Raw genomic sequence first — 25,060 nt, 5'->3', positions numbered from 1 at the left:
GAAGGAAGGAAGGAAGGAAGGAAGGAAGGAAGGAAGGAAGGAAGGAAGGAAAGAAAGAAAAGAGAGAGAGAGAAATAGAGCCCGGAGACCTGCAAAGTTGGAGGAAAATATACCAGGAGTTCAAGTCTAGCCTTAGAGCCCAGCAATGTCTTGAGTCACCAAGTCCAAAATGAAACAAACCAAAAGACTAGCTGCCATTTATTAAGCTCTTAATTATGTCCTAGTGCCTTTACAGGTAAAGTTTCACTTGGTATGTACAGAAGCCCTATGAGGTAGTAGTTATCTCCAATCTACAGAAGAAAGTGGAAGCTTAGGCTGCAGCGGTGACCCAAGGCTGTGGGTGAACCCAGAGCACAGGGGGAGGTTTAGGAGGGGCTGGGCTATGGGGCAGAGTCAGGCGAGGTCTAGAGGAGCCATGGGGGGAGCTGGCGGAGTGTGGGCAGGGGGATCACTGCCAGCACTGAGCAGAGCACCAGCGCCTAATGCCAATGGAGGTAAAAAAAAAAAAAAAAAAAACTAGAGCTCTGCTGGCCACAGCTCAGGTTCAAAGCCAGGCACTGCCCTTGCCAGGTATAAAACCTGAGACCTCATGTGGTGCATCTGTCAGGTGGGGATAACAGTAGTGCCTGCCTCTCGGGGCGCCTTGGGGTGCAGCCTGCTCCCGGTCATGTGTATATAGTGCTTAGTCCAAGCTAAAGGAAACACTCAGCAGATGGAAGCTTAAGAGGAAGCTCTGCCGCCTGCTTGACGTCACCGGACTCTGCTGTCCAGCTTGGACGTCGTCCTCCGGCTAGAGGAGATGAGAGGGGAGGGCCGCTGTCTCCCACAGCCTTTCCTGGGCAGCGGTGACCCCATTCCTGAGCCATGGGAGACTGGTGAGCAGTCTTTTCAGAGGAGGCTCCTGACAGCATCCAGGTCCCAATCCTTCAGAAAGATGGAGACTTAAAAATCCCCAGCTGTGTGGGGGAGGGAGGGAGGCAGCGGGAAGGAAGCCCTGCTCAGCGAGCTGCCAACACAGCTTCCCTCCCTCTTCCCTCGGAGAAAAGAGCCGGGAGGCTGAGAGGGAGGGGAGGAATCAGGACTAAGTTGTGGGGCAGGGAGAGGTGGGACCTGAGCAGGCACCACAGTCCACTCCCCCTGCCCAGAAGGACCTCACCAGGAGCAGCTGAGTGGAAAAGCCCCTCGTGTTCTTGGAGCATGGCTGAAGCCACCACACTAGCTCCACCCCCATCCTAAAGCTGACACCATCAAGTCAGGAGGCAGGGGCAAGAACCAGGCAAGCTCAGGAACACTCTAGAGCCAGGAGAAAAAGAGAAAGAGAGAGATAAAAAGGGCAGATGGGCAAATTTATAGATTTAGCTTGCAGACTTCCTCTCCTTACTGAGTGTCTTAGTCAACTCGGGCTGCTATAACGGGGTGGCTCAAACAATACACATTCATTTCTCACAGTTCTGGGGCTGAGAAGTCTAAGAGAAAGGTGCTGGCAGGTTTGGTGTCTGGCAAGAGTCTACTTCCTGATTTGCAGATGATCGCCTTCTTGCTGTGTCCTCATAGTGGAGAAAGTGCCTCATTAGTGCCTCTTCTAAGGGCACTAAGCCCATCATAGGGCCCTACCCTCATGGCTTCATCTAAACCTAATCACCTCCCAAAGGCCCTGCCTCCAAATACCATCCCATTGGGGGTTGGGGTTTCAACCTATGCATTGGGGCTGGGGCGGGGGCCACAAACATGCAGTCCATAGCACCGAGCATCTGTTGGGCTGCAGTGTCCAGCCCTGTGCTGACGGCAATGGGAGTGCGCAAGGCAAGCAAGAGTCAGGGTTCCTGCCTCTGAGAGTCCCAGTGTAAAACTGAGCTACTTCAGAGAAAGAGAACAGCACTGTAGGTGAAGTCAGGACTTGGTGCTTAGGCGCACATGCAGGCTGAGTTTGAATCCTCTGCCTCTCATCCCCAGCTGGCCCCGGACCAGTTCCTCATCCCCTCTGAGCCGAGTCTCATTGGTAAATTGGGAAGAAAGAAAGAACCACTAGTGGGTTATTGGGATAATTATTTTTTAAGTGAAAATCTTATTAAAGTGTAATATACATACAGAAATGTACATAAGTCATGGATGAACCAACAGCCAGGTGAGTTTTTACAAGTCTCAGGTAACTAGAACCCGAGGCAAAAGATAGAGCATTAAAAGTACCCCAGAAACCACTTTTTCCCCAGGTCACATCCATCCCTCCCCATGACGCCATCACGTTTACCTCTTTGTAAACATCTTATTAATAGAACCTCATACCGCGCACATCCTTTTTTGAGAGGCCGGTCCGTGCGGTCATGTGTGACCATAGTCCCATCATTCTCGTGGCTCCGTGATATGCTACTGTGTAGGAATATTCCACTGTGGATAGGATTTAGGTTGCCAGGCATTGTAGTTTGGGACTCTTACACGTGATGCTGCTAGGTCTTTTAGGACACGCATGCGAACATGTCTACTGGGTGTACATCTAGAGGTGGAACAGCTGGGTCGTGAGCTGTGCACATGCCCGCCCTTCCCGGTGGGTCAAGCACATCTGCACTGCCACCGGTGGAGGGTGACAGCCTCACTGGCTTCTCATCCTCGTCAGCACTTGATGTTGTCAGCTTTTTCATTTCCCCACTGTAGTGGTTGCATGGTGGTATTTAATTATGGTTTTAACTTGTATTTTTCTGACGATTTTTCTAACTTGTATTTTTCATGATGAGCGCCTGTGCCTGTTTATACATTTTTGTCCATTTTCATATCCTATTTTATGGAGTGGCTAATTTAACTCTTTTCTTCATTTTTAATTTGGTTTCTGGGTTTTTTTTTATTAGAGATTTATAAGAGTTCCTTTTTGCATTCTGACGGGAGTCCTTTGTCAGATATGTGTACTGGAAATAGCTTCTGCCACTCTCTGGTTTGCCTTTTAATTCTCGATGGAGACCTGAGAAAGAGAAATTCTTAATTTATCAATATTTTTCCTTTACGCTTAGTGTCTTCTATGTCCTGGTTAGGAAATGTTTGCCTGTCCAAAGGCCAAGAAGTTGTTCTTTAATGTTTTCTTCTAGAAGTTTTGGTGTTTTACCTTTCACATTTATATCTGCCATTCATCTGGAATCCTTCATGTGTAGTGTAAAGTAGGAGCCAAATTTTACTTTCTTATAAATGGATACCAGTCAACCAGCCGCAATTAATAAAAATAAATTTGTTTTTCCACTGTTCAGCACCGTCCCCTTTGTCATAAATCAAGTGACCATATAATGTGCGGGACTGTTTTTGGACTCTGTTCTGTTCCCTTGGTCAGCTTCTCTAGCTTTATGTCAATGCCACATCGTCTTAATTACTGTCGCTTCGTAAGTCTTGAAATCTGGTAACGTACACCCTCCAGCTTTGTTCTTTTCCGAGATAGTCTTGGTTATTGTTGGCCCTTCGCATCTTAATGCATAAGACGCTGAGATTTTGATTGGGATTGTATTGACTCCATAGGTCGATTTGAAGAGAATGAACATCTTTAGAATATCAAGTCTTCTGAATCCACGAACCTGACATGTGTCTGCATTTGTTTAGATTTTCTTTAATTTCTCATAATAATACTTCCCAGTTTTCAATGCAGAGGTCATATATAACTTCTGTTGTTCCGAGGCGCCTACATTTTCTAAATGGTATGTTTTTAAAATTTCTCTTTCTATTTAGGAGTTTCTAGTATATAGAAGTACGATTGTTTTTTGTATACCGACCTTGTAGCCAGAGATGTCGCTAAGTTAGTGAGAGGATTAAATGAGACCGGTAAACCCCAGGCATGTTGCAAGGGGCCCGCTAACTCTTATTCCTGTGCAAACAATCCAACAGTCCGAAGTAGGACGGGAATCAGTACCAAGGGCAAGGTTAGTGGAGGAGGACATCAGGATGGGAAGGTCAGTGAACCCCTGAGGGCAGGATTTGCCTGGCCAGTTAAAGGAGGGAGAAGCCCTATGGAGAGAAACAGCAGGAGAACGGTAAGAAAACCGTCTAGAATGGACCTTGTGAGAGGGTCAAGACACCTGAAGGATTGCAGTGTTGGCACCGCACTTTATAGTGTGTAAAGCCCTAGCACGGCCACTCTGTCATTGATCCTTACTGCGCAACTCTGGTCCCACGTAAGATCTTTGTCAGAGATAAGGAAAAGACTAGAGAGTTAAGAGGCTTGGCTGGAGTCTCTCCAGGAGGAAGTTAGTGGTAAGATAGGTTTCACCACTCAATGGAAGGGTTTTCTAACACTGTCCCATAGCAGCCTTGGTCCTGATGAGACAAGACCATGGGAGCAGAAAAGGTTATCAGGAAGATAAGGGATGCCAGTGTTGAAATCTGTGTTTGGAAGACCTTTGTGCAGAGTGAGAGGCAGCGGGCCATCTCGAGGGTTGTCTCCACAGGCCGGGGGCATAAGACGATGCGGGCCCTGGATCGGGGAGGGAGGACGGAGCAGCACAGAGGCAGGAACCACAGAACAGGCCAGGTGCCCCCACCGCCCACCTCAGGTCCTCCGTTCCCTAAGTGCAACACACACGGCTGAAGAGCATGCCTCTGGGGCGTTTGGATCTCAACTTATTTTTTTAAAGGGAAAAAAGTGAAACTTACATGTCTTCTACCCTTTCTCAGCTAATCTCGTGATTAAAGCTAAAACTAAAACAAACAATAAACTCTCCCTCTCGTCTGCTCTGCTGGACCCCGGTTTCCAGCTCCTGTTACACACAGACCTCGTTAATCCCCTTTGGCCTCCCAGAGCTGGCCCGCCTTGGCCTGTACTCGTCCAGTTAGCTCAGTCCTTTCATCCGGTGACTCCCTTTTAAGTGGCTCTGCTGCGGCCCGCTCTCCCCCAGCATGATGCTGAACTTGGCGGTGGCGTACACCAACAATCCTTTCTCTTTTCTCAAAGCATGTTTGGTAGCTGATCTCACCAGAGCCTCTCAGAGTGTCCGTAATGGAGAGAGCGGTTTCAGTGCTGCCCCAGAAAAATGATGAAGGCACGATCAGGAGAGAATGACTCACTTCAGACCACACGACTAGATGATAGTCCAGAGGAGCAAATTCAAGCCCCCGGTCCATTGTCATCTCTACGCCACCATTAAAAAAAAGAAAAGAAAAACAAAAATCAACCAGAGGAGGTGGGGTGTCTATAGTTTGGGCAACACCGAGATTCCCTATATCGGGTTAGTTTTGCCTCTCACACAACCCAGTTGTGGACCTGGAAGATTTCCATGGATCCCAGCCCTGCAGACCTCGCTCCTTCCTCTGACTTCCGGCCCCGTAGAGAGGCCCGAAGCTGGGCAGGCCGGACGTGGTTGCCGCGAAGGCCAGCTACGCCGAGGGCGAGGTGGGCAGGCCGTCCGTCCCCTAGGGCCCGCAGTTACAGCCAGCACACTCAGAGTCCTTTCCCAGCCAAGCTAGCGCCTCGGCGGTGTCTTCTACACTCTCTCCTTGCTGGTGTGCACTGCTGCTGCTCTGTGTAATTCACAGTCCCTCATCTAGAAAGGACCGTATGCATCCCCAGAACGACCAGGTGGAAAGGAGAGATTCGAGCAGAAACGGGCTGCCTGCCAGGCAAAGGCTCGCTGTGGGAACCTTTCTAGGCCTCCAGCTAAACCACCCCTTTCCCATGAGGCACTTCTGAGCATCTGTGAGATGTCTCCTCTGAGACCAGCGAAGCCACTGGAGAGATCGTTGGGCTCAGACACCTTGTACTCAGCTCTCCTCCAGAGCTATCCCCATGCCACCCACTTCTGAGATTCAGGGACACACTGTGGCAGGTGAGATTGGAAAGATGGAAGGGAGACTGCCAAATTCTGCTTAAAATACCAGTGGGACCGACATTCACTGAGCACCTGCTTTATGTGTCAGACACTTTACGTGTGCTGTCACATCATCTACAGAACATCCCCAGGGTGTACATATTAGTGCTTTTCAACTGAGAGAGACTTTGCCCCTACCCCCAGGGAATATTTGGCGATGTCTAAGACATTTTTAATTGTCACAACTGGGCAGAAGAGGGGGCGATTGGCATCGGGTTTATAGAGGCCAGGGATGCTGGTAAACTTCCTACAATACACAGGGAAAGCCCTTGACAACGAAGAACGATCTAGCCCAGTTTGTCAATGCGCCAAGGCCGAGAAACCCAATTGCAATTTACAAATGAGAAAAGGCACGAATTCAAAGCTAAGCAGTTTCCCTGAAGCCTGACAGCTGGGCAGTGGCCTTGCTATGTGCAGTCCACCTTGGTCTGGCTCAAAAGCCTATACTTCTTAGGTTACGAAATGCTCTATTCAAGAGCACCTGCCCACCAGGTCCCATCTATGTCAGGAGAGAACAACTCATGAGCCCAGGGTGGCTGCTCAGACACAGACATTTCCCACCACGCTCTGGGAGGTCACTGAGGTGTGAACCCCGCCCTCTCCCTCCAGAAATAGGGGGTGTCGCCCGAGCAGTTACACCATGTGCATATGCAGAGGCCTGGTACGTGCCCGTTGAAGGTATTGCCCAGAAGCCCACAGGTGTCAGGGCCCCGGTGGGAATCAGGGACGTCCCCCTCATGGGAGGACGGGACTAGGGTAGGTCTTGGGAGGCCTGTAGTGGGGCCTCAGCACTCAGAGGAGAATTAGGGTCCTGACATCGGCGAGAATATGCCCAGTTCTGAGGCCAGGCTGGGGATGTGGGGAGTCAGGGCTCTAGTTTGGCAGGTGGGTCATAGAATAGATCGCCGATTCTCTTCTCTCGTGTCTCTTACTTCACGGTCCGACGTTTGCTCTGCTTCCTCCACTGACTGCCTTCCTGGCCCTATCAACCATCTTGTTAACCATCACCTTATAAACTGTTGAAAGACAGTTTTTGCTGAGTTGCTGAGGTGGAACAACCATTCTGCCACTGCACCCACCTGGCCCCTCAGAGGAGGCAGCAGATAAGCCGGGAAGGGACTTGAGAGCTGGCTTCTGGAGAGCTTTGAATGCCAGGCGAAGGGTTAAGAGGAAGGCAGAGGTTAGATCTCCAAAACTCATTGATTCTGGGAGGCAGGGGAGGGGAGAGCAGAGTCTGTCTGGAATGATGTAGCTGACAGCGTTAGAGAAGGGAGCTGCCAGGACGCCCCCGCCCCTTCCTCCCTGCCTGCTCTGCAGAGGCCCCAATTCTCCCGGTGCTTCTCGAAATAACATTAGCGCAGCAGACGCCCCAGCTATTAGAGTGGGAGGGCGGATCTGCATTCAGGCAGCGCTGCCCTTTATTTCAAGTGTCCTCACCGCAAATGGGACACGAGGTCTGAACACATGTGCACGCGCCTCTGTGCATGTGGCCCAGGAAGAATCATCCCAGCGAACGTCAATGAATAGTCGGGGACAATGAGGTACAGTGAATGAGCGCGTCGTAAGGAGCCTCTCATGAGGCCCGAATGACAACTGGACTCGCAAGGAAGGGTGCCAGCCCGAACAGTGTCCATATTCAGAAAATGAGCGAGGACGTTCGCACCTGACAACGAGGCTGCAGAGGGAGCGGAAGCTCCTCTACGTGGCACTGTTCCTGGGCCGATTAAAGAGAGAGGACGACGCCCCCTCATTGTGAGAAGCTCTCAGAAGACTGAGGCAAGTTCTTCAAAAGAAAGAACTGAGAAAGCTGAGAAAGGAAGGAAGCCCAGCCTCGCCTTTTCTCTGTTGAAACTTGGCGGGGGTTGGGGGCGGTACCTAAGGGAATGAGGCTCCTTCATCTCCCCATTCTACTTCTAAGGATGGAAGCCAAATGGGGAAAAGGAAATTCGTGTGCATTACAGCAATTTCTGAGGCAAAGAGCTCGGTGGCTGCCATTTTTTAATTTTCCTAACACCGACCCACACTAATGTTTCTTCTTCCAACCTCTGTGAGCCTCTCTGGCCCCCCACTTCCTGTAAGAGTCGTTTAGCTGAGTCTGTGGAGACAAAACAAGGTTAGTCTTACTTGTCCAAGAAGCGTAAGGACTGGTGCAGGGTGACAGCTAAAGAACAAACAGCTTGGGAGCCAGGATGAGGTGCTACAATAGCTTCAGGCCCCTGTTGAGAAATGGCAGATAAAGAAGCAAGGGAGACATAGGAAGACTTCCCGGAGGAAGTGGTATTTGAGTGAGACCTTGATGAGTGGGTTGTCACAGGCCGAAGGCTGGGGTCACGGGGGCAAGTTGTGAGAGTCTGGAGGTTGTGTATACCGAGCGGTGTTGGGAGAAAGGGTGAGGAACCAGTGAAGGATGGGCCAGAACCGGAAAAGGGGCCGGGGCCGGGGCCCAGGTCACACAGTCATGAACGCCCTGAAAGCAAGCACAGGTGAGCAAGGGAATTAGGACACTTATCCCAAAGGAGAGAGGCCAAAAAGGGCCGCGACCTGAAGTGGTCAGGTCTGTGTTTCGGAAAAGTAGCTTCTACTGGGGGGTTTGGGGCGGTACCTAAGGGAATGAGGCTCCTTCATCTCCCCATTCTACTTCTAAGGATGGAAGCCAAATGGGGAAAAGGAAATTCGTGTGCATTACAGCAATTTCTGAGGCAAAGAGCTCGGTGGCTGCCATTTTTTAATTTTCCTAACACCGACCCACACTAATGTTTCTTCTTCCACCCTCTGTGAGCCTCTCTGGCCCCCCACTTCCTGTAAGAGTCGTTTAGCTGAGTCTGTGGAGACAAAACAGGGTTAGTCTTACTTGTCCAAGAAGCGTAAGGACTGGTGCAGGGTGACAGCTAAAGAACAAACAGCTTGGGAGCCAGGATGAGGTGCTACAATAGCTTCAGGCCCCTGTTGAGAAATGGCAGATAAAGAAGCAAGGGAGACATAGGAAGACTTCCCGGAGGAAGTGGTATTTGAGTGAGACCTTGATGAGTGGGTTGTCACAGGCCGAAGGCTGGGGTCACGGGGGCAAGTTGTGAAAGAGAGTCTGGAGATTATGTATACCGAGCGGTGTTGGGAGAAAGGGTGAGGAACCAGTGAAGGATGGGCCAGAACCGGAAAAGGGGCCGGGGCCGGGGCCCAGGTCACACAGTCATGAACGCCCTGAAAGCACAGGTGTCTGAGCAAGGGAATTAGGACACTTATCCCAAAGGAGAGAGGCCAAAAAGGGCCGCGACCTGAAGTGGTCAGGTCTGTGTTTCGGAAAAGTAGCTTCTACTGCTACAATGCGGACGATCTACTTGCACTAGGAGAGACCAAGGGAGGAAGTCCATGCCTTCTTCCTTCGTTCCTTCGTTCCTTCGTTCCTTCGCTCACTGAGCGTTTCTCGAGCTCCGGCGGGGTGCCAGGCACTGTGCTGAGTGAGACAATCCAAGGGGCCTCCCAGTCCGTGGAGCTGTTTCTACATGTCCTTCCCGAGGGCACACTGGGACACTCCCGGTTGCATGGGAGGGGCTGTCACACGTATTGTCCTACTGCCAGCTTTCCTCCAGTCCCAGAGTTCCCAAACTGTACCGAGCCAGAACTGGCAGCAGACACAGATAGCCCCTCTGGGTAATTTCCAAAACGCTGACAAAGCCTGTTGTTTTGCATCTTGCAGGAGGTTCTTGGCTCTGTGGTGGGTAGAAGCACTGAACAGGGTGCTTTTAAGACAGTTTGCCCGCCCGGGGTCACCGGGTTTTCTGAAGTGACCTCCAGGTGAAAATCCCCAGTTAAACGCCCAGTTCTTTGTCCTGTTAAAATTAACACTAGCCTTATATAATTTCCCTCACTCCTGATGCTGAGGACACTTTTAGTAGTTACCTGCTCTTTAAGCCATTGTATCTTAAAATGAAGAAAACGAATCTATCCCTGGATTATATTATTTCTTGATAAACTGCAGCCCTCTTGCCTTTTATTTTATTTTATTTTATTTATTTTATTTGTGGTCATGCTGGTGATGAGGAAGGGAGCAGGTGGCTACTAGCTCTCCAGATGTCTCTTCCTATTAAAATGTGCTCTGGTCCCTAAAAGTGACCTTCATTTCTGCCCGCTCCGTGATTTCTTCTACCATGCTAAAATGCACTCGGCCACACACCTCCTTGCTAGGAAGCCCTGACTTCTTTTAGTTAATAACAGCTCACCCAGCATGTGACATCTGCACCAAAGAAATCAGATCTCCATAACTGGCAGCTATGATATAATCTCTGCATTCATCTGCTGTTTCTGCGGTGCGCCCTCACCCTTCCTCACTCAGCTCCCTCCCCGCTCCCTGTCACCTCATTTACATCACAATGAAGGCTTTCCCAGCAGTATTTCCGTTGGAACCAACCATGGAACCAACCGGCACTTTCTATCTGCCTCCTCCTTTCCTCCCCGTTCTCCTCCCTTCCCCCCAGATTTCTCTTCACCCTTTGGGATCCCCCCATCCCAAGTCCTCTTAGACCCCCTCCCACCCAGGCACTGCCCCCACTCCCTGCTCACATCTCTCTCTCTCTCTGGGGTCCTCAGGAAAGCTTCCGGGTCAGGGAGGAGTGGGGATGGGGCCTAATGAATATACTCAATTCTTCCTTTTCTTTTTACCCCCAACTTAATGATTCACCCATCCTTTCCACACATATTCTTTGCCCCTCCAGCACAGCCCTACGGACACTTCCATCCATGAGCCCAAGATGACACCCCTGAGAGGTGACCCCTTACCCCGGCTCACACACAGACACACAGACGCAGCCACTCTATCTTTGTTTTCGATCACATCACCCCAGGGAGCCACTCAATCCGCGGTCAAAGGTCAGGTCACGATGTCACCAGGACCGAGTCAATCTTCTTTTGTACTAATCCCAACTGCCGACTAGATAAAGCCACCAACTCACCCCAGTTTTCCTGAGACTTTCCCTGTTTTCGTCCTGAAGGCTTGCGCCCCAGGAATTCCCACAATCCCAGGCAAATCAGGACAGCCGATCACTCTGTGAGTCCCAGATCTTCTGCACGAATTGGAGCTCAACACCCATAAGGATGCTGAATCCAGTGCACATGCGTACACCCCAGCAGGCCAAGTCATTCAGCTGTGCTCTTGTGGCACAAGGAAGGACTACCACAGGCCCACAAATCCTCCAGCCCTGGACCATACACCCCAGCAGGCCAAGTCATTCAGCTGTGCTCTTGTGGCACAAGGAAGGACTACCACAGGCCCACAAATCCCACCACCCCCAGCCCTGGACCGGCCATTCAGACTAGGGTGCCACACATAGAAGGCTTCTCTAGAGCGTGGTGACCTGGAGTCATCACAGCTATGCCCCAAGATACCTAGGGCAGTCCAAGGAGCCCGCTGGGGTGGGGTTAGGGCTGAAAAAGTTTATTAACAGCCACTATGTAGTGTTCAATGATACTGAACTAGGAAAGGGTGCTGCTCACGGACCCCAGGCACTGTAAAATAGAATACCATTCTTAAACGCACGCGTATCCATTCATTTCACAAACAGTTCTTGAACTGTGGGCCAGGTGCTATGCCAGAAGTTAGGCTTGCGGCATTGAATAAAGCACAGTTCTGTCGTCTGCTGAGAAGTCGATGTGAATAAAGAGGACCTGCACTCCGGCGTGATTGACACTGTTATAAGAATAAGCAGAGAGTGCACAGAAGACATGGAGGGAGGCCTCGCCGTGGAAGCCCTGTCTCCGCCGAGCCCCCGGGACTCAGGCGTAGGGAGCAGCACGGGAAAACTTGGGAGAAAGCCAGCAGGAGATCACTGCAAAGCCACAGAACTTGAGTCCGTCAAAACGAAGGGTTGTATGGGGAGCAGTGGTGCCATACAACAGGAACATGCAAAGAGGAACAGTCGTAATCAAGAAGGCATTCTCTGTCGTGTTAGGAAATTCAGACTTTATTCTTTGGGCAAAAGGGAATCCTTGGGAGAGCTTGGAAAAGAGCGAAGATCAAGCCTGTTAATATCCCAAGGGAAATATGACAGAAACTTAGACTAAGACAGCAGTAGTAGAGTTGGAGGGGAACACTGGTTTTACGGAAAATCAATGATCAAACGGGACTTAGTAATCGCTCAGGTATAGGGATGAGGGAGAGGAGGGAATCGAGGGTTCCTGGCTTGGTCAGGTTCCTCGGAATCAGGTTTCTGTCCTGGTTGTACCGCTCTCCAAGACCAGAAGCCGGGAGGGACTTGTCGGGGGAAGATAGCCGATGGCAGGGAAGAAAACCTGGAGAATTCCATTTTGGACGTGTTGAGTGTGAGACGTTGTGGCCCATCCAAGGGAAGATGGCCAGCAGCCGTTGAGTGTTCAGATCAGGAGCTCGGAAGAGAGGTTTGGGCTGCAGACTCGGATCCAAACATCAACACCTTGTGGAGGCAGCTGAAGCCATGGGACAGGACGGGCCAACCAGGAGCAGAGAACAGGGCCCAGGATGGTCCCTGAAGAGAACCAGCATTTCAGGATGAAGAGGCTAGAGTGACAGAGAAGGACAGGCTCAGGGGATAGGAGGAAACCAAGAGGTATATTAGCATGTAAGCCAATGAAAGAGGGGCTCTAAAAGGACGGAGTGGAAAAAAAAATATGGACCAACTAAGAGGTCATTTGATAACTATCGAAAAGTGTTGGTTGGCTTCAGCAACATCCCTGGACAGCAGTTCTAGTGGGTTGTCAGGGGCGGAAGCCAGGGTTTTGTGGACTGAGGACAAGAGGGAAGCGAGCAAGTAGCAATAGTGAGCATAGCTTCTCTCTCAAGAAGTGTGGCCATAAACGAGAAGAAAAGCCGTGGTTCCTGGAGGGAGAAATGGAGTTCAGGAGCTAGCGTGTTGCTTTCGAGTTAGTTGGCAGACTTGTGCATGTTTAAGTCCTCGTGGGAGAGAATAAAAGAAAGCCAGACCTTTAAGTAGAAGGAAGAGAACGTAATTCTTGGAGCAAGCCTCCTGGGATGGTTGCAGTTGATGGATGGTTGCAGTGGATGGAATCACAGCTCAGCTGGAAAGATCTGCCTGACGGAGGACCTGCCATTGTCAGAGGCACAAAGAGGCAGGAAGCACTTCGGCTTGTAGAGGATTGAGAGAACGTCCTTCCCATCCCTCCCATCCTTCCCATCCCTCCCATCCCTCCCGTGCTTCCTTATCTCCACACTGCAGAGACGAAGCTGCCTGCAGGGAGTCAGGTGCAGAGGTCAGTCAGTACAGGCTTACAGAGTGCAGAAGATTTAACAGACAGGACTTGAGAAATACCAAAGGCAGCAGTAAGAGCTTAGGCTTGCTGGGAGATCTTGATTCTTTGGTATGCCCATCAGAATCCGGACTCAAAAAGAATGTACTATCTAGCGACAAAAGTGCTGCTCAGCAATGCAGAGTCTTCTGAGCAGGAAAAACCAGGAAGGGGGATCTGGGAGAGGGCGAGGGGCTGTGCCTTGGGTGGGAGGGGGCAGCATGACAAAGGCACAGAGAAGGGAAAGGCCTAGTGGGCCAATGAGAATGGTCAAGAGTCTGACAAGGAGGTCTCTCGAGATGTCAGGTGCAGCCCTGAATGTCAGTGGCCGACCCTGTGCCCTAGACCAGGTGGGCAGCATGCCTAGTTGGTACAGCTTGTGGTAGCAGCAAGTGAGATGAGAAGAGAGGTTGGGGTTAGGCTGTACAGAGCCCTGAATGCAAGCGTGGTCTGTCACTTTCCGACATGATGATAAGGGCAGGCTCTGTTCTGTTCACTGCCTATCTATGGGCCCCCGATGGTGACGGCGCATAGTAAATGCTCACCAAATACGACAAAGGGGCCATTGCTCTCAGCAGCTCACCCCTTCAGGGACAGACCTGTCTGCCTGTCAAAGCAACTGCTGACACATATCCTGGCAGGTGACATGTAGCTGTGCCTGCCTCACCAGGTGCATCGGTCCCGTTTTCGTCTTGCTGCCCCATGACGGGGCCGTGTGGGCAGTGGCCTAGGAGCCAGAAGTCCTGGGTTCTAGAACCAGCCCTTCTAACGTGGCCCTGGAGCCGTGTTTGTGACACCTGTCCAGGGTGGCGAAGACAGATGAGAGGAGGACCCAATGTGAAGGCGCTTGAAGTACAAGGTGCCACAGCACCGTGCGTATCACTGTAGGCAGAGCGCCTGGTAAGTGGTCCATGTAACTGGCACTCACTAGTCCCTAGTATTGTCCTTTCCTTGTCCCTTGTAGTCAACTGAACCCTGAGTGGCTGAGGGGAGGGGGCAGGAGGCCAAGATATACCAGACCTCCCTCCCCAACATCCTCGTCCCTGGCCTGGCCCTCATGGGAAGAAATATGGCGGATATGTAAGGTGACCACACATCCCAGTTTACGTCTGCTGTCCTGGAGTGATTCATACCAGTGCTCCCATTCACTCTTAATAGTGTCCAGATTCTGTGGTCACCTGCTGATAGTCTTTGCTGTGGTCGAAGCTTCTGTTCTTGGGAAAGCTTATGTTTGCAAAGCAGAACCATTAGTTGGACACGGAGAGAACCAAGTCTGGCTAGCAGCTTGGCTAAATTGCATGTTTATACCTTGTCACATATGCACCTGGCCATAGTCACACCCATCTCTCATCAGTTATACTGTCCACAGAACCTGGGGAGGGATCCCCGTAGCCAGTACACAGGGAATAGGGAGCTCGCGTGCCCTCTGTTCTCTTCCGCGTGGCCGTCACGCCGTCTTGGGGTGTCCTGGAAGGAATCTGTGAGCAAGGGGGTTAGGGCCGCACTCCCTTGTCCCAGTTTTGCTTTTTGAGAAAGCTCAGCCCAAGAAGTCTTTAGAAACGTTACTGTGACAGGGACAATATCTTAAATAGCTGAAGTTGCCTGACACTCCGGAAGTACCCTCTACCCTTATTCCACACTCACAGTCAATTTCATGAGTCCTAAGTGACTACTTTGGGAAATAAAAGAGAAGGAGGGAGGGAGGGAACAGGGAAGGAGGAAGAAAGAGAGAGCAGGAGGGAGGGAAGGGGGAAGGGACGGAGGAAATCTTCTCTCACTGAGGGCTGGTAAGATTTTCCCCGGGGCCTGGGGTGGATGGGAAGAAAATGGGGGAGGGAGGGGGGCGAAATGCTAGGAATTGTTAAGATGAAATCTAATTAAAATGCTCATTGAACTCAAATTCACAAGGACTTTTCCTTAGCATTTCCTCAGAATCTAAGACAAGGTCTCTACCCTTAAAGAACTAATAATAATTCAGGTCAGGCTATGATCAAGTACAATGATAGAATCCCAAACAATAAGAAATAAAAAAAAAATACCGAAAGAGTGGTTCTCAAGCTTTATCCTGCAAAAGAATCCTTGGGGACCATTAAACACAGATCACTGGGCCCCAGCTATCTGGGCTGGGGCAGACCGGAGAATGTGCGTTTCTGACAAGGTCCCTGGGGATGCTGTTGCTGCTGGCCTGGGGGCCACACTTTGAGAACCGTTTCCGAACAGAACCTAGAGATTGACGTGACTTGAATTCATGTGTTAAGCTCCACAGAGGAGACAGCATTTGAGGTGGGTTTTAACAGATGAATAGGGTTCGGGATACCAAATGATGATAGCTAACAATTATTAAGTGCTTACAATGTACTGGGCACTGAGTGTTATTATTCACTAGAAATCGGATAAAATAGATACAGTTATTGTCCACAGAGGCAATGAGGGATTAGGTGACCCAATGTGCTATACCAGCTCAAAACAGTGTGGAGGGGACACAGCACAGGAGTTGTTGCTGAGGGTTCTTTAAGATCCCCCAGCTGAGAACTGCCCAGATCTCAGCTTCTGCTCCAAGATCCTCAGCTGCCATGCTGTGTGCCCAGCCCTCCAGGGTTCAGGAAATGGATATGTGTGGCCTTGGATTTGATTTCCTGCCAAGGCACAGGACTGGCATTGCTTCCTTCAGACGTAGTCGAGGAAGGAGAGGTGCTTGTCCATCTTTCCCCTGCGAAACAGTCAAGGTCAGGGAGGTCCTTCCTGGCAGAGGGCAGAGCATGTAGAAAAGCACTGAGCGGCAATCTGGGGAACCATGAGCCATTCAGCATCACTGGAGCATGAAGCGCAAGGAGGGGCAGGAGCAAAGCTGGAGTGACCTTCAAGTCCCAGCTTCTCCACGTGGTGCTTCAGAGCCTCTTCATGAGCCTCTGGTTCTGTCAGATGGCAGATAAAGTATCACGGAGGTGAAGGGGACAGTAATGAGGGACTTCGGGGGCAGCTGTGGGCCAACTCCGCAGGACTGAGGAACTTCAGGGCCAACTCCGTGGGCTTTGCAGTAATTATCTCACTGTCAGGGAGGTGGGGGCAGCAGGCTCCAGCGGGGTAGCTGGGTTACCTGATGCTCACCAGAGGCTGCTTTGCTAGATGTGAGGCTTCTAGTTCCCCGACAGGAATGTGCTCTGGAGGAGGGAGCAAGGAGATTGAGAAATCAGAACAGAGGTGACATAGAAGTCAAAATTCCCCAGCCAGACATATCAGAGGATTAACTCAGGACATGTAGAGACGTGTCAGGAACAGTCACAGGTTTCCGTGTTGTGCACACAGATCCCAGCAGACAGGCCATGCCTCTGAGCACACAAACGCACTCAGGTGCGCCTAGACAACTCCAGACAACAAAAGCCACACTCTTTTGGCTAACCTAAGGGACCAGGTTAGTCTCTCTAGGTCATTTCCAACATCCAGAGTTAAGAGTCCACTTTGCCTCTGCCATGGCTTCCCCAGCTCCAGTCTTTTTCTGAGTTCCCAAAACTACCAGGCTCCCCAGTATACACCCTTACAAGTACTGTATATGCTCAGTGGGTATAAAAGCCAGCCTGGGTGGGGACGGGGGTGAGGTGAGGAGCGAAGAAACGCTCTTTAGGAAAAGAGCTCTCTCCCCTCTCTACTTCATCCAACCTCCAACCTTCTCCCACACCTGCCCACCTTCTGGACCAGTCATTACCTTCTGCTGTGAGATCTCCCCCTTCTATTCCAGAAACAGAGTTCTCCCAGGGGTCTGTAGGTGGTAGAGGGCTTTCTACTATTCCTGTGTCTTGCCACCTCTGTCCCTTGTCACACCCTAGTACCTACCAAACTCATGAGCTCCCATTTCCTGTTGATTTTTTATGGAAAGATATGACTTATCTCCCGGGCTCAGCCCTGTTCATGGCTGGTGATGGCAAGTCAAAGGTTCCTAGAATGTGAGGTGGAGACTCGATTTCGTCTTTGGTCTGGCTCCTTCGATCCGGGTATTTTTAAAGCAGCGCCTCTCAGCATAGAGTAGTATTTATACCACTAACTTTTCGCTTGTTAAAGAAGAATAGAAGTGGGAAGGAGGCTGGCCAGGGGGCCGGGAGGCCAGGTTCCAGCCCAGCTCTCCTCGCGCCTTGCTGTGTGGCCTCGGTCAAGTTGCCCAACCTCTTGGGGCCTCAGTGTCCTCTTTTCATGGAGCACTGAAGCAGCACCTCTGAGCTCGAAAAGCTTTTCTCTGTTTTGTTGTCCCACCTATGGTCTGGTGTCAACTGGCTTCTCATCTTACTGGTCGTCCCCGGGCTCCCGCCCTCTTAAGAAGGGCCTCATGCGTAGCTGGAGTAATTACATGGGTATCTCTGTGATGCCACTGAAGGGGCCTTAGAGCCCTTTTACTGTTCAGGTGGCACACTGTTAGTGAGAGGCTCTCTGCTCCTGGGATGAAATGGAATGTGAGGTAGCACACCTGTTGTATTTTCCTCTGACCGAAGAACCTGGTCTCTCCAGTGAAGAAGAGCACAGTGTGGCTGTGTGGCTGCTGCTCGGGACAGATGAAGGAAGGTCAGGGTTTGGGAGAGATGGAGGCACAAAGGCGTTCCACAGCAGAGACCCTGAGGGAACTTAAGACACCTCCCATCCTATTCAAGATGCTGGGTTTTCTGATTTGCCAAAAGCTAACGGAGTAACGACCTTGGTACCTGGGCCAGGGAAGTCATGTCACTGTGTGTCATCACTCCCCTCCCCCAAGCCCATGGCCCACATTGCTAATTTAACCCTCAGTTCTTCCCTACTGAACCTGAACCTGGCCTCGGAATACTTCAGGCAGCCGCAAAGACGGTAAAGAGGTAAAACGTGTTTTCATCCCTGTCTGAGACCCTGTTGGTTCTGTCAGTCGCTCAAACCCAGACCTGGTGTCTTTCAATTCACCCTTCTGGGAGGTGCCCACTCAGCCTGAACTCTAGGGTGGTGAGGGTTTGGCAGGCAAAGGGGCCATCTGTCCCCTGCATTCTGGCCTCCAAAGTCCTAACTGATCCTGGGCTCCTCACTCTGATCAAGCGAGATGAGAGGGAGTCCAGCCAGACCCCCAGCCCTGCTCTGGACATCTCACCCACCCCTCCCACTGAAGACCCGAGGCACCATTCTTTCGAGGCTAAAGGAGAAGTGGCTCCCTTCATGGCTGCCCAGGTCCCACGGGCCCTGGCGCCTTGTGGCGCCCCGTGGCGCCCGAGTCACGGACATGGATGAGGCTCGCCTTCACTGTTTCACGTGGGAGCAGCCGCTGCAGTCACAGTAGCGGGGGTTAAATTTGCATGAGCTTAGCATGTAACTGTGGCTTAATTTTGAAAGGGAGAAGAGCAGGTTAGGATGGGTGGGTAACCATGTACCTGAGGAGAACTGTCAATCAGCGCTATTAAGATGCAAACTGCCCATTGGGAGGAGGGAGGCTCTGCCAGCAGCTGACCACTGAGACCTGCACACAGAAGGCTGCCAGGCAGGATGGCTTTTGACTCCTCCCGGCAAGTGGGAAGCAGAATGGCTTCCGATTGTTCACCCGATGGGATGACTCAGCCTGCCAGCGATTTCCCTTTCACTTTCTGCCTTTCCAGGGAACCCAAGTGTATTTAATTGAGAGCTGCGTGGGCCCCTGCTTCCAACCCACCGGCAGCCTGCTCCCCCTCACCCCCCTCAGCCTCTCAGAGAGCTGCACGGCCCACGCTCCCCGACCCCCTTCCTCCTCCGTCCTCGCCTCTTTTTCATTCATCCATTCACTCAGAACATACGTATTGAGCTTTGCACATGGAACCCTCCAGGCATCAGCAAAGTGAGCATTAGGAGGTTTGCAGACTGGGCTGAGATGATTAACCAGCTCCCAGGCTCACCCCTGCCCCAGCTCTGGCTCCAGCCCCAACCCTCATCCAGAGCAGCAAATGGCAGGAGAGGTCAAGAACGGGAATACGAACACTGGCATTCCAGATAAGGAAGGCCTAGTCGAGCAGTGATCCGAGGGAGGGACAGAGGGTCAGGAGGAAAGTCATCTCGAAAAGGGAGTCAAGTAACCCTGGGCTCACACTCTATTTAGCCCCAGAGAGACCTCTCCTGGGAAGCCAGCTGGGGGCCACCCAGGGCCCCTCCAGCCCCAGCCAGCAGATGCTGCTCCCACACTCTGCATGCTCCCCCTCTCCCCTCTGTCCTTGAGGCACCAAGCCGGGTCTGGCCCAGCCCTGCTCTCCTAGGGAGATGGGGGTGGGGTGAGCCAAAGACCTGCTCCTGTAACTTCGAGACATGTCAGGATCTAGTTCTCGCATCTCTGCACACTGCATTACGAGTTCACAAGCACTTTGGTGTGAATTTATCCCATATACTGTGGTCAAGAACTTTCATATACGTGATTTCATTTAATCCCGTGAATACCTGCAATGTGAGGAACGTATCAGCTGTGTTGATCTGACACGGAAGGAAATAAATTGAGATGCAAGAAGGTTCAATCTTATGCCAGATGACAAAAGAGACCCATCAATATGTGACCCTTTGTCAAAGTCCTGATGCCATCATGCAGTGGCACATGTACCGTAGAGGGCCCTGCCGAACGTGCCTGTGGCTCCCTCCGTGGACCCGCAGCTGCGCAGCACAGGCCCTGCCCTAAGGGGTTCCCCTGAGGTGACAGACAAGTCACAGCAGGGTGGGGACAGAAAGCAAACTTCTTAGAGTGGCAGACCTGGAGGGAGGCAGAACCAAAGGTAGAGCTGAGCTTCCCCGACTCTCGCCAAGCGTCTTTCCATTATAGACTGTCCCCGAAGAACAGCAGGTCTGCATGTTTTTGGGGCGATCGGCACCATGCGGACAGAGAAGTCTATAAGGACGATGCCAGAGACAGGGTGACCTGACAGCCCAGGCAGCATCTTCTGCCAGGGTGTCTAGTGGGGGCAACGAGACAGCGTCTGAGTCAGCTTGGGCTGCTGTAACAGAACACCTCAGGTCGGGGCTCAGACAACACACCTTTGCTTCTGTGGGAGCACAGCTCTGGGGCTGCAAGTCTAGGATCAAGGCGCTGGCAGATTTGGTCTCTGGTGAGATCTCTCTTCCTGGCTTGTAGATGGCCGCCTTCTTGCTGTGTCCCCACGTGGGGGAGGGGACACAGAGGGAGAAAAAAGAATAGAGAGGGAGAGAGAGGGGGAGGGAGAGAGAGCGGAAGAGCTCTCTGGTCTCGTCTCATTAAGGGCACTAACCCCATCACGAGGACCCCACCCACGTGCTCATCTCACCCCAATCGCCGCCCAGGCCTCACCTCCTGACACCATCCATTGGGGGTTGGAGCTTCCACGCATGGATTTTAGGGGGGCACAGACACTCGGTCCATAACGGGCAGACAATAGTGTGAGAACCTTTACTTTGCTTCTGTAGGAAAGAAAACATTAAAAGCTGCTTACGTGCTGCAGGCAGAGAGAGTTGGCTCTGCTCCAGCAAACCCCACCTGCTGGTCCTGCATCTTCAGTTCAACCTGCGCTGCTTTTCATCTGCCCCCTCGAAACAGAGATTTTGGCTTGTGTTTCTCTGTCTTGGCCAGAAGCTTTGAACAGGACTGGGAGGTAAAGGACACGACAGAGAGGGTAAATTTCCTTCTTCCCAAGGTGGCCATTGACTCAGAAAAAATTTAAGAGCCGGAAGTTTGGGTTAAAACCAGGTTTGGATTGTAGTTCTGTAGACCCGGCTCGCGCACTGCATGTGTGGGACCCAGTCTGACCACACGTCCTTCCTGGGCTCCACCTGCCATGTCGAGGACCCCGTGCACCCCTGAGAGCTGATTTTATTAAAACGTGTGTTGAGTACCTGTTGTTTACTTAGCGCTGGGGTCAGCATTATGTGGGACACAGACTCTGCCTTCAAGGAGGTTTAAAGATAATGAAGAGATAAGCCTTCACCCTAATGTAAGAGCTGTCCCCAGGCCGTGCAGGCCGAGCACCCAGTGAGGGAACATCCTAGCGACTGTGGCCCCACTGTGGGGACCGGAGCCAGGCTGGGAAGAGGGAACGGTCTCCCTTTGCAGGGAAGCTGAGGGTTCACTACTAGACGCAAGTTCTTCGTGAGAGGCTTACCCTTCTTTAGGCACCCTACGTGACACTCAGTATGTGGTCCGCCCCCCTGAGAGACAGTGTGAATGAATCGTAGTGACTGTGGCATTCTCTAGGTTCCACAGACGGACCCAAACTGAGAATGCGAGGGCGTGGCTCCCGGGGCTAAGGCTGGAAGTTGTCCTGGGCTGTGATTCCTGAGCGAGGGGGACAGTTGCAGGCGGAGTGCTGGTCCCAGCCCAGCTGCCACCAGCCACTGCTGGAGGCAGGTCACCCTTCCCCCTACGCTGGGCTCACACAGAGCCTGTGGCAGCTTCCTCTGCCTCCTCAGGCACCAACCCCGAGGGGATCATCTCTGAATGGAGCAATGCCTAGAGCTGGCAGGATGGCGCACACCCCACACACCCCACCCCCTGACACATGTGGCCCATAGAGAGCAAGGAGCTGCCCTCCCCCCACTGTGGAAGATGGAAGCTGGTTGGCCCTGTCCTGTTGTAAACTGGAAAGAATACTGGTTTCAAACCCAGAACGTGTGGTGTGACTGGGCAAGTCCATTCCCTGATCTTGGCCTCCGTGCAGCCTCTGCACCACGAAGGAGTTGGGTAAAGGATCGCTAATATCTTGCACGGCTCCAGCATAATGGGATTTTGACCCCATGGAGGTGCTGTCCTCCATGTCCAGGCTGCCTTAGAGCAGGAAGGTCCTCTGTCACCTACAGCAGAACGGCCTCTCTGGCCAAGGCTCCTTCACCCCACACTATCACTGGGGTCCCCCTCTCACCTCTGCTCTGCCGAAAGCACCCTCTTGTTAGTCATAGCAACATGCCCCTCCCCCATCCCAGGGTAATATGGGGAAGAGGGATTTGGGGCTCTGGTCCCACCCTTGCTGTCCTCCTTAGACATACTCGCCAATATGGGTCTCAGATGCCAACTTCCAGAGAGTTTCAGTGTAAGGGAGGGGGTGCTTTAAAAACTAGGTGTCTTCCAAGACTCAGAGAAAACAAATCGTAGAAAAATCCCCACACATGTGGGGAAGTTATCATATAACAGAAGGTTCTGGCGACAAAATGGAAACATCAGAGTCCAGAATGGTCAGCAAAATGGGGTTTTGCTACACAGAACTGCTACACAGCAGGTGAGTGGGTCCCAAGGCGCAAACTGTTAAATAAACGATCCGCATTGCAGAATGATACATATAATGTGATACTATTTATACAAAGTGAAAAAACAAAGCAATGCATAGAGTATTCTTGTGTTAAAAAAAGGTTTGGTGATCAAAACATGTACCCACAAAATTTATGATAAAGTTCTCCCTGGGGAGACGGAGATAAGGGAGAGGAAAGGAATAGGGAGTGGGGATTTCAACTTAGATTTTTATTTCTGAAACGAATATGACAACATTTTAACAATTGGCAATTCCGACTGAGTTACTCAGGTTATTTTAATAGAATTTCAGTATTTTAAAAACCGATTAAGTAAAAGAAGAAAGCTCTGATAGCAAGGCCTGAGAGTGAGGTGCCCAGGCAGAGCCTTGCTCATCACAGTCCGGGCGGCCGCCCCTCTGACTACTGGACCCTTCCTTTTGACCCCCTTTGAAGTAGGTCTGAAGTCTGTCCCAGTCCTGGGAAGGGGGGCTGCAGCGTCCTGGAGCGTGTGCGGGGAGGGACAGGCTGCACTGAGGTGATATAATGTCTTTAGTTTCACTTCCTCTCCTTGCTCCCACCTCCCCGGTTCATGAAAGGAAGCCGGGGAGTCTTTCATTAAGACAATAATCTAAGACCAAGTTCTTTGTTCTTCCCCAGGGCCCCAAAGCTCATGTTTGATCCCCCAAAGCAGGATATATTAATCTTTTTAACCTGGGTCAACCAAGGGTGTTCTGGGTCAAGGATCTCTAAGAAGTCATGGCCTAATCCTTGAGGAGGGACATTTTTCTGAGCAGGGGGTCAATAGCTCTCACTCAGTGCTCAAGAGGTCTCAAAGAAAAACTGAACTGGACCCAGCCCAGAGAGGGCTGGACACTCTGCACCGGCGAAGGGGCGAGGTACACCTGGCACTCCGTCTGTCTCTCCTGGGTTCAAGGGCATCATGGGGAACTGGCAGTACTCAGACCACTGAAGCAGTGCTGGTGGCTGGCCAGATTGTTCTGGAAGTCCAGGCCTGGGGTGCTCTTGTAATAAGCCGTCTTTGTATAATTGAGTATCTCGGAGGACCGGCCTAGAAAAGAATGAGAAATCATACAATAACCAGCGTGGATCATTTTTCTAAGAACTCGCTAAGTCCTCAGTTCCTTTTACGTCCATACTAGAGTCCTGTTGCAGAGCAGGTTGTCTCCACTCTACAAGTAAGGAAACTGAGGCACAGAGCGCTTAAGTCATTTGCTCAAAGTCACACTGAGTCAATGGCAGAACTGAGGTTTTAAACACATTTTCTTTCTGTTCCTCTAAAACCAGGCTTCTCAACTTCAGCGCTATTGACAGTTTGGGTCAGGTAATTCTTTGTCATAGGAGCTGTCTTTGTCACAGGGGCTGTCTCGTGCTCCGTCTAACTAGATCCCAGTTATGACAGTCAAAAACGTCTTGTCTCCAGACTTGCCGAGTCACCCTAATTGAGAACCACTGCTCTAAAACACCACACCCTTCCTCGGGCCTTTGCACTTGCTGTTCTCCCTGAGGGGCCATTCAAGCAAAAAAACCTCATCGAGCTGCCTCTACCTGAATACCACCTTCTCAGAGGCCTTCCCTGGGCACTGCCACTAAAGTAGTAAATGCGCACACACACACACACACACACACACACACACACACACACACAGAGGCATGTGCACACACAGGACACTGACACACCCAGAGACATACACACGCAGAGACATGTTCCTCCGTATCTCTTTGGCTTTTATTTTTCATCCTAGATGTTTACTACTCTCCATTTCTAACCTCCCCCTGCACTTTGCATACTTGACCCTTGTCAGTTGCTGAATAAATATTTGTTGAATAGACAACCAAAGGAGCCCCCCACATGCAACCCCATCATCTAGGCTCAGCCTGCATGGCAGTTACTGAGAACATGCCCTGCTGGGTGGGCTCAGGGGTGGGCAACACAGCCCAGCCCCCGTGGGTGCTGGAAGAGGCTGCTCAAGGGAGCCAGCAAGTCCTCCCAGAACTCTGCGAGTCCCCATGGGCCCATAGTGAGTGGTGGCACCTCCTCAGAGGGAGGGGGCTGGGCAGAGCAGACATGCCCTCAGTGGCAGCAGAGGCTGTGGTTGCTTGGTTGACCCGCCCACCTGGACCACTCCCTGCGAGAAGGAGGAGAGGAGGAGAGATGGGGAGGAGGAAGGAGGGAGAGGTGGGAGCAGGAAGAGAAATAACAGGGGTTGACAAGGAGCGGGGTGTCTGGAGGCTGAGCGTCCTGATCTGTGGTGACCTCTCCACACCGTGGGGGAGAGGGGACAGTGGATATGGACCCTCACTGTCCCAGGGCCAGAGCTGCTCCTCCCGGTGGTTTGGGATGGGAGGGTGAGTAGCAGTATTTCTCACCTTCCTAAGTCTAGACAGGCCCCTCTTCACCTTCATGCTGCTCATCTCCATATTCCAGGTTGGGACCGTCAGAGGCATGTGTCCCTGTGGCGTGAGCCCTGGTTTCCTTTGGGGAGGAGGGTACAGAATGGAATGGGGGTGGGGAGGGCTGCCTTGGGAGTAGAAGCAGCTCAAAAACTGAGGGCTTCCCCGGCCGGACCCAGAGACGCTGCCTGTCCCGGTAAAGCAGCCACAGTCACTTGTGCGGGGACGGCTGGCACTGAGTCTGGGGAAAAGCCTCCTGAGTTGCCGGGGCCAGATTCTGAAAAGCATAGGCTGGGGGGGTCCTTCTCCACCCGCTGTTCTCTTTCCCCTTTCTTCTAAGA

General features: G+C 51.7%; 1 protein-coding gene across 1 annotated transcript in view; it reads left to right on the top strand.

The window, feature by feature from the left end:
• LZTS1 (leucine zipper tumor suppressor 1) overlaps positions 1-25,060 on the top strand; it is a 50,073-nt gene that overhangs the window by 12,854 nt on the left and 12,159 nt on the right.

The sequence above is a fragment of the Pteropus alecto genome, unplaced genomic scaffold (genome assembly GCF_000325575.1).
Source record: "Pteropus alecto unplaced genomic scaffold, ASM32557v1 scaffold160, whole genome shotgun sequence".
In the NCBI taxonomy this organism is placed as follows: domain Eukaryota; kingdom Metazoa; phylum Chordata; class Mammalia; order Chiroptera; family Pteropodidae; genus Pteropus; species Pteropus alecto.
The sequence above is the reverse complement of the archived record's forward strand: the minus strand, read 5'-3'. Positions and strand labels throughout refer to the sequence as shown.